Source organism: Lampetra planeri, unplaced genomic scaffold (genome assembly GCF_965212315.1).
Source record: "Lampetra planeri unplaced genomic scaffold, kcLamPlan1.2.h2 scaffold_925, whole genome shotgun sequence".
Classification (NCBI taxonomy): Eukaryota; Metazoa; Chordata; class Hyperoartia; order Petromyzontiformes; family Petromyzontidae; genus Lampetra; species Lampetra planeri.
The window spans coordinates 26,708-35,624 of NW_027615747.1; the positions used below are offsets into that span (position 1 = coordinate 26,708).

At 42.4% G+C, this 8,917-nt stretch overlaps 1 pseudogene; it reads right to left on the bottom strand.

Annotated features, from left to right (window-relative positions):
* Positions 1 to 5,466: 5,466 nt before the first annotated feature.
* Positions 5,467 to 5,558, bottom strand: LOC144742234 (U6 spliceosomal RNA; annotated as a pseudogene).
* Positions 5,559 to 8,917: the final 3,359 nt, after the last annotated feature.

Consider the following 8,917-nt stretch of genomic DNA (forward strand, 5'->3'; position numbering starts at 1 on the left):
TTCCTCAAACCCCAGAGACTGGAACGAAGTTTGATGAAAGAAATATTCTTGCATGCTGGAAGCTATCTGAAGCATCATTACAAACATTTTGTGGCGCTGCCCCTCTGAATGGTGCTGTGGAACATTCCAACGACGATGAATCATCATTCTTTGCATGATGATTCATGACAATTGTGGTCATTCAAATCTGGAACATTACACCACTCCTCTGCATGAATCCTCACATGAATGATCAGCTGATTGAGAAATGTGATTTAACCCAATAACCCAGGGTGTCCCCCTATGGGGGGACTTTCATACTTAAGAGGAACAAATGGTGAGAAATAATGCAAAAGATTACAGTGATGTTGTACATCAAATTAAACAGAAAAACCTGGGCTACAATTGTGAATTCCTCTTGGGAGATCATCTATCTACCTACAAGAATATATAGGTCATGTTGACGTTCCCCAAACACAAACTAAATGAATGATCAGATATACAAATCCCTGTGGTCCACCGACTCACCAACCCACTCACCAAATTTCTGCCCCTGCCGCTGTGGTAACACATCCATCAGAGCATCGGCCAGCAAGAAAACACACACTCACTTGGTCCCGTCATCCAACTGCCGGTATAGTTCTAGATCAAAGACAGACAGACTCTGTTTTATCCCCACGTCATTGACAGAGGCCGAGTGCGGTGAGATGACTGACACTGGGGGCTCGGCCTGATGTTCGGTCCGTATCTGTGGTTTGTCGCTGTCAGCTGACCGGTAGCTGATTTATTTAGTAGGTCGGAGAGGTGACTCAATCAAATCTCCGGCTTTGTTAGACTGTCACTGGCATGATGGTGCTTTTTCTGTTTTCTCATAGAAACAAGAACCTTATGGACCTAAAGATATGTCTGTTAGTGGATAAAGATGTAAAGATGTAAACGGTTCAGGGCCAAAACATATGACTGATCTCCCTCTTGCTATGAGCCATCCAGGCCTCTCAAGTCCTCTGGCACGGGTCTGTGTCTGTCCCCAGAGTTAGAACGGAACACTTTGACACAGTGTTTTTAGTGTGTAATTTTAATAATTCTAACTTTTAATTGGTTTAATTCTCTTTTTAATGCTTTAATGCTTCCATGTCCTTTAATTAGTGTTGCTTTTAATGCACTTTTCTGTTGTAAAGCACATTGATCGGCCTTTTGCTGAAACATGTAAAGTTGCCTTGCCAAGAAGTCAAATATGTTGTTGATGAACCTCCGTGACACTTTTCTGAAAGTCATTGTGACGTTGACTCAGCAAACAGCTAATCATTGCAGCATGAGGGTTGTCCGAGCCAATCCACTCCGAGGTTTCCAAAGTCCTGAATGGGATAAAAACACACTAAACAAATAACAGCCGAAGATAAAAGTACAAAAAATAAGATCAAATAAGTAAAAATGCATTGACCACACTTCTACACGTAAAATAAACACACTCGAGAGGGTCAAAAGCCAAAGAAAAGAGTTGCGTTTCATTCTGCTGAATGCTAAATTCACCATCGTTATCGTTTATTGTGTTGCTAGGGCAACCAGGGTTCGCTGTATATGTACTGAACACAATGACAAGTCAATGTAGAGTTTGGCTGAATTCTTTTTTTCTGATGCACACCAAATGTAACTTTTGTTCCTCAGTTTCTCTTACTACACTCACCAAGGAGTTCATGTTTTAGCTGACATTTATCTGTCTTTCTGTTTGCTTGTTTGTTTGTTTGTTTGTTTGGCTGTTAGCAAAATAACTGAAACAGATCTGAATGTATCATTGTGAAATGTTTGCAGTATGTCCATATTCTGACGGTGATTCTTTTTGGGTGAAATTTAGTATATTGGTCGCCACACAGAAAACATTGGGAATGGGCTCAACTAATCATGTCACAAAATTTCACCTGAATTGAATCAAAATGGTCGATAGGACAAATCTGGAAAGTTAATGTGGCAAATCCAATTTACTAAATAAAAAAAACTTTCTAAAATTAACATTTGATTCCGATTCACTGGCGGTTAGTTGCATTGGACATAGATTGTCCATATCTATTAACCTGTCAAGTTTCATGAGGATAATGAAACACCAACACAATGTTTCTACCGTCATCTTGGGTAAATTGATGTCGGCCTTTTTGTCCTCCACAGCACCAAATCATGACGGTCAGTCACCAGTTTGCTTTGCCAACAACAGACCACGATAGATTGTGTATAAAATATATGTTGGAACAGAATGTTGGATATAAGCTGCTTACGTCTGCGTCTGGACGTCTGCGTTCGCTGAGTGCTTTTCTGGTTCATTCTGTTAATATTTAATTGCATCCTTAGGAATAGAATAGCTGTTGCTGCTCACAAAAGTCAAAGGATGCAATTGCAAACCTTTAATTATCACTCTGCCTCCACATTTTGACAGCTGCGCTGCTGCGTTCACAATCCTGTTCCTTGTTTCACGTATGAATAATGAATTCATCTCCAGTGGTCGCGGCTCTGTCGACTGTTCAAGATGTAGATTCTCCCCTGAGGCCTTTAAATCCCTGCAGCTATGTTAGATTCAGTGTCATGTCCACACACACACACACACACACACACACACACACACACACACACCCCAGTGAACATCACATCCTACTTGTTTCAGTGTTCTCTCCCTCTCAAACTGTGTCATTGTCGGCAGGTACCACTCGACAGCCCAGAGAAGGGGAGGTTCCTGGAGTTGACTACAACTTCATCAGTGTGGGGGAGTTTCGTGACCTGGAGGAAAGCGGTCTACTGCTTGAGAGTGGCACCTATGACGGTATTTATCAGTCACCACACACGTTTCACTGGAAAGGGAAAGTGTGTCTCACAGGATTGCTCCTTTTCAGATTTATTGGAGGTTTCTGTCGGAAACAGTGGACATGTTGTATTGCTTAAATAACAGTTTAATTTTCTTCTTCCTGCTACTGTCCATCTCCATTCACACTCTGTCAGAAGTGCTCCGTTCTGCTCTGATTGGTCAGATCACACAGGCCTGAGAAAGCCTCATCCATGGCTCGCAGCCCCTCTAGCTCACTGTTACCGCATCATTTCCTACACTGGGTTCTTTCTCTTTCAATACATGAAGCACCTTCTCATACCTCTGTACCACAGGCATTGATTTTGGGGGGTTGGTGGGTACATTCAACCACCACTTTTCCTCAAGATTCATTTCGTACCTACCAAATGATGATACATTGATGATGAAACTCTAACTCTAAACTCTAGGGACAAATGGAGGGTAATATACAAATACAAAAATAACAAAGACAGAACAAAGCTTGACCTGTAGACATCATACTAATACTAAGGAGATAAGTACAAGTGTGTGTTTGTTTGTGTTAGAGAGGCAATGCGTGTATGTTTGTGGCAGTGTGTTCTGGCAGGTTCCGATACAGTAGTTTGACATGTGGAATAAGGGAGATAACATAGTTATGGAGTGAGAGTATCATCAGGAAATGAAGTACATATGTACAAACAATAACTGTTTACTCATCATTACAAATAATGTGTGTATATATAATACAAGGTGTTACAATAGGACATAATAAGTCTTATACATATAAATCCACCACATTTCAAATCAAACTGACGCCCTCTATTTACACCCCCCTTCAGTAACATTCAGAGCTTCGCTTTTGGATCTGAGGTGAGATCATTCACAATTACAGTAACTCAGTAAGACTGTAAAGAAAGAAGCATTGGTTCCAGGTGATTCCAGGTGATTCCAGGTCATTCCAGTGGTGTCTGTGGGCTGCAGGTGAGGATGAATCCTCCCGTGAGGTCATTAGTTCTCTTGTGAATTTTGCTGAGCTGTTCACCAGCAGGTTGTCAGGTGAAGTCGTCAGTGATCCTACAACCAACGTACCACTCAGCAGAAAGCAGGAAGTAAAGGAGGATTGCGAAACTCTCTGGAACACTCCAGGCAGCTCACTTGTAATTCATGTTTCATCTCTAGATGATGAGATTTGGTTTATGTTCAGCAAACGTGGGTTTAATCAGCAAACCTCGTCCGACAATCAGTGGACTCTTGTCTCTGACGGTTCAGTGTCTTCATTCATCTGGACTTTTAGTGTAGTGTTGGAATTTGGAGTTCTTGTAATTGAGTTTTACCAATACTTCCTTGTCTTGTGTCAGGAGATAGTATAAACATATATACTATGAATTGAACTCTTTATGATTTAAGTCAGTTCTGTGTGTTTATGAGATCCCTTTAGCACCTGTCTGTATTTGTAAATATACACTGTTTAGACGTTGGAAGTTGGAAAGGAAACCATCCAAAACAACGAGTTTGTGAGTGAGTTTGTGACGTGAGTACTTCCTGAACTGTTCTACAGAGAAGACCCGCAGCAAAAGGAGGTGTCGGCAGCAGCTGGCAGCCTGTCACCAAATTCATGATACACTCACCGTCAGTGCAGTTCAATGAACATGTGAAGAAGGTGAAGAAGACGATCTACAGAGCAGAAGGGCTTGTTGTTGTTGTCGTTCTTTCACGGCAGCTGCCGGGGGACAGTTGGATGATTAAATCCCCTTTGTATGTCTGACGATCAAGGACTTGTTGACCACATAGCCCACAGCGCTTGTTTCACAAGAAACCTCCTGAGATGTTGCCTTCTACCGGTACAGACACACACAGGAGCACAGTCAGCAGAGCAATGCACAGTTAACAACCCTGGCTTGGACAGCGGGGGCACCCATGCCAGGCAGAACTGGAGCTCGGTGCCAAAGCTGGGGCACAAGATGGGCTTCATCCTGGCAGCCCTCTGCTGAGGCCGGGGCAGCCTGGGCACTGCCTGAGAGGGGTGGAAGCCCATCATCAATGATTAATGAGGCTCTGTGACTCTGGCTGGCAGGTTCAAAGAGGCAGGGAGATAAATGCAACATGAACCAGAGGCAGGAAGATCTCGTGACTCAGCCAGATTAAAAAAACCCTAAGAGAATTTGCTGAGCATACGGGGCATCTCCCATTTCCATTTATGGTTGAAAACATTGCTAGAAACCATGTTCTGAAATGACCATGGCTGCATGTAGCTGGGCTTTCCTACATGGTTTTTAGTTCTTTTTATTATACACATTACACACCACATGAGGCTACATGGGCTTTCATTTCATTGTATTGTATTTTGTAGCGTTGTTTTTGTCTGTTTTATCCTTGGATTGCATTTGGTGTTGTTGTTTTTTCTGAATTGCACTTTGTGATTAAGCTTTAAAAGTGCTATATAAGTATATGGTATTATGAGTATTACTATTATTATTATCATTATTGAGTGAGGTCTACCCAGGACTGGGCTCCCTTGCAGCACAAGCATGCAGAGACAATCACACTCACATACACACCTATTGGCAATTTTAGAGTCGCCTATTCACATAACATGCAAGTGTTTGGACTGTGAGAGGAAACGAGAGAACCAGCACACCTACGGGAAGAACATCAAGTTCACTCCTCGATGCCACTGTGGGAAAAATGACGATTTCTGTGTCATCCTTCCACAGGGTCGTGATAATCTTTTCTGTATCTTTCCAATTTTAGTATATGTGCTACCAAAGTAACAGTCACCACTCTGCCTTGTCCATGAATCCGTGATGTTACATGGGAGACACTTCTGTCACCTACTCAGGATTTCTTGCTAATCTAATATAAATACGTGTATTTCTCTGTACCATGCAACCCCTTCACTTTGCCATCGTACCCGTTGGACCCATACCACCACAATGGCGGGCAAAAGGAGCTCTGAGTCTCAAAAGCAACAGGCCACGACTGACTGAAACACATTGCATGACATGGTCTCTCTCACACACACACACACATGCTTGGGTTGTTGGAATTTGGAATGGCTTTATTGTCACATGTACCGAAATACAGCAAGATTCATCGATTGGGTTTATTTCCCCCCAAACAATACATCAAATGCTTTTTTAATTTAATGTGTTAATCTCCTCCATCAAAATCTTCAGCAACTATAATCAAACACCAGCAAGAAGTGATGTAGAATGGAAAAGTCTCATGTCATATTAGAATGTTATCAGTACTAATGATTATAACTGTGGGTAATGAGACACTTTGAAATTAAAAAACACTGTACTCCATAAAATGGTCAAGCCGTCGGTCGACACTCTGACGTGCTGGAACAGAGAATGCAAATGTTAAACTGAAGATAACAAAACAAACCAAGAGGCCACTTGACATTCCCACAAACGCCTCATTTAATGAACTCCACAACATCCGATGAAAGAAACGTACTCTGTCATTAAAGTTACAAACAGACAGCATACACTATGGTTTCTACATCCTCTTTTGCAAGTTGAAACTGACTGTGGCTCATTGGTACAGTAACATCCAGGTGGGATCCATCGTTTGTGGTCTCACTCCCGCCTCTCCTTGATGATGGGGCTTTAACAAGCCAAATGCACCTTTTCTGTGAGCTGCTGTGGGTGCACAGAATAAATTACCACATTTCCCACTTTTGCCCCTATGCATCCAAATTAATTACAACCCAAGTTAATTTAAACAATTCATGTAAGCGTTCTAATAATCACTTCTGCTGTAATGTGACAAGCAAAGAGCTTTTTGGGGCGTTTGTTCAAAGGAGCCTCAACAAGAGGGTGTGTTTCAAGGTCTTTGGTGATTCCTACAAATGCATTTAGACGTGCAAAACCACCATCAAGGTTCTATAAAAAATAGAAAAAAAAACAAACAAAACAGTGCTGACACAAACACAACTTCCTTTAAGGAGGTAAATATTTGGTGCTTGGTTTTCAACCTGTTTTGCATTTAGATCATTAGTGATTCAGGTCGTGAGCAGCGGCAATAAATCAGAAGTGAGTCTCAGGGTCTGATGTATATTTTGTTTGTTTTTTTACTCAAATAAACAGTCTTGAATGACGTCCCACACAACAGAGTAGCGCTGTTTTCCCAACGAACTACCTTTACCTCAGCAGGAAAATGCTTCAACCCCCTGTCTGTGCACATTTTCATCTTAGCAGGTCATTCCTCTCCTATAATCAAGGAAAAGATGAATCTCTTGCTGCCCCTCCTTCCCCAAACCCTCACTCCGTGGAGTTAGGGGGCTGTTTGCTGCCTCAGGCGCAGAGATGACAGCAAAGGCCAGTTGATGGACTTAAAGGGGAAATCAAGTGCTTCAGATCTTACCTTGGCTGGAGTCACAGTTCTACCAGCAAACTGTGAAAGAGTAAAATATAGAATAACAGCGGTTTAGATCAGAAGGCTGAAGTGAATACTCACACAGAAAAACATTATGAAATAGTAATATACAGTACAGCAATGGCTCAAGGGAAATTATTTCACACAGACAATGAGGAGAATTGCTACACAAAGCTACGCGATTCTGTACCCACCACATTTCAAACCAAACTACCGGCCATTAGCTAATCTGAGTCTTTCTATCCATCCAGGTAACTACTACGGGACCCCTAAACCCCCTGCGGAGCCGAGCCCCGTACAGCCGGACCTGGTGGACCAGGTTTTGTTCGATGAGGAGTTTGACACAGAAGTCCAACGAAAACGAACAACCTCCGTCAGTAAGATGGACCGAAAGGACAGCGCCGCCCCAGAGGAGGAAGAAGAAGAGGAGAGGCCTCTGATGATCAATGGCCTAGCCGGTGAGGCGTGCCCCCACGTTCATGCAGCACTCCCTGCAGGTTTTCATTTTGTTTTTTCACTCATGCGGTTCTTTATATTTTTCTCAGAATGCAAAACAGGAACCTTGTTTCTCTCCTCGTCATTCCACTCACCAAACAAACAATCAGGTTTAGCTGCTGTGAATACTAGGTCATCACTCACCCCCCTCTCAACAGAAGCAAATTCTCATTGAGTGTGTCACAATTTGTCCACATTAAACCCAAAGATCAGCAAAATGGTTCAGCAGCCAAGAAACGGATTGTCTGAATTGCACGTCACATATACCTCAGACCTCAAAGGTACACACATTTCAACTCAGTATGCTTTACAGAGTAAAAGTTGCAAATAAAAACTAAAAACATGGTTATGGGTTGCGTCTGTGCTGGACAACCCAGAGAGAACCCACGCTGACATGGCTAGAGCATGAGAACTCCACCCAGAAAGATCCCAGGAGAGGACCTTCTTGCTGTGAGGAAAGTGCTAACCACTGTATCACCATGTCGGCCAAATGATAAAATGAAATAAACCTAATTAGAAAACACATTTTAGAGCTTGAAACAGACCATGAAATGTAGCCTGAGCAGGCTCCGTCAGCTGACCAGTCTCTCAGGGTTTCAACGACGGCCCTCTGAGCAGCTGCAGCTCAGCCTGGAAGGTTCAGTATGACACTGGATTGTTAGTCAGGAGAACATCTGTGCACAAAGCAGAGAACCATTTTACAGTCTGTGAGCCCGTTCGCTGCTACGACGACCCCTGGGTGTTCGACACAGCTCCGCAGGGAACCCTTTGGTGTCGTTGTGTATGTATATTTTTCTCTGAATATCTTTTGATTGTGGCCAAAAGAACACATTTGAAAGAGTTATGATTTAGGTTTGCTTTGACAAATGAATAAAAAAAAATAATATAAGTGATTACTTACTATATTTAATATAATATTTAATATCCCAGTTGGAATGAAACCATGTTCAACCATAATTTGATTGATAGATCATCCTGGTATACACACGAGAAGAAGAATCTCTTTTGGCTGCGACATCTCACAGAAAAGGGGCCCAATTCAGATGGTCCACAGTGCACGTCTTTGCTATTTAGATGCAGGCGCAGTTGTCATTTTCTCGGCATGCACCCTCGCTGTCTAGCTAGCAAATAAACTTTTCTTCTCTGGGCGTGATTGCGCATTGATAGTTAGATGACGCTGTTCATGGAGACAGTAATATGTGTCTAGGCGGGTGCACACTGCTCAGACGCACATATGCAAAAAAATTACAAATT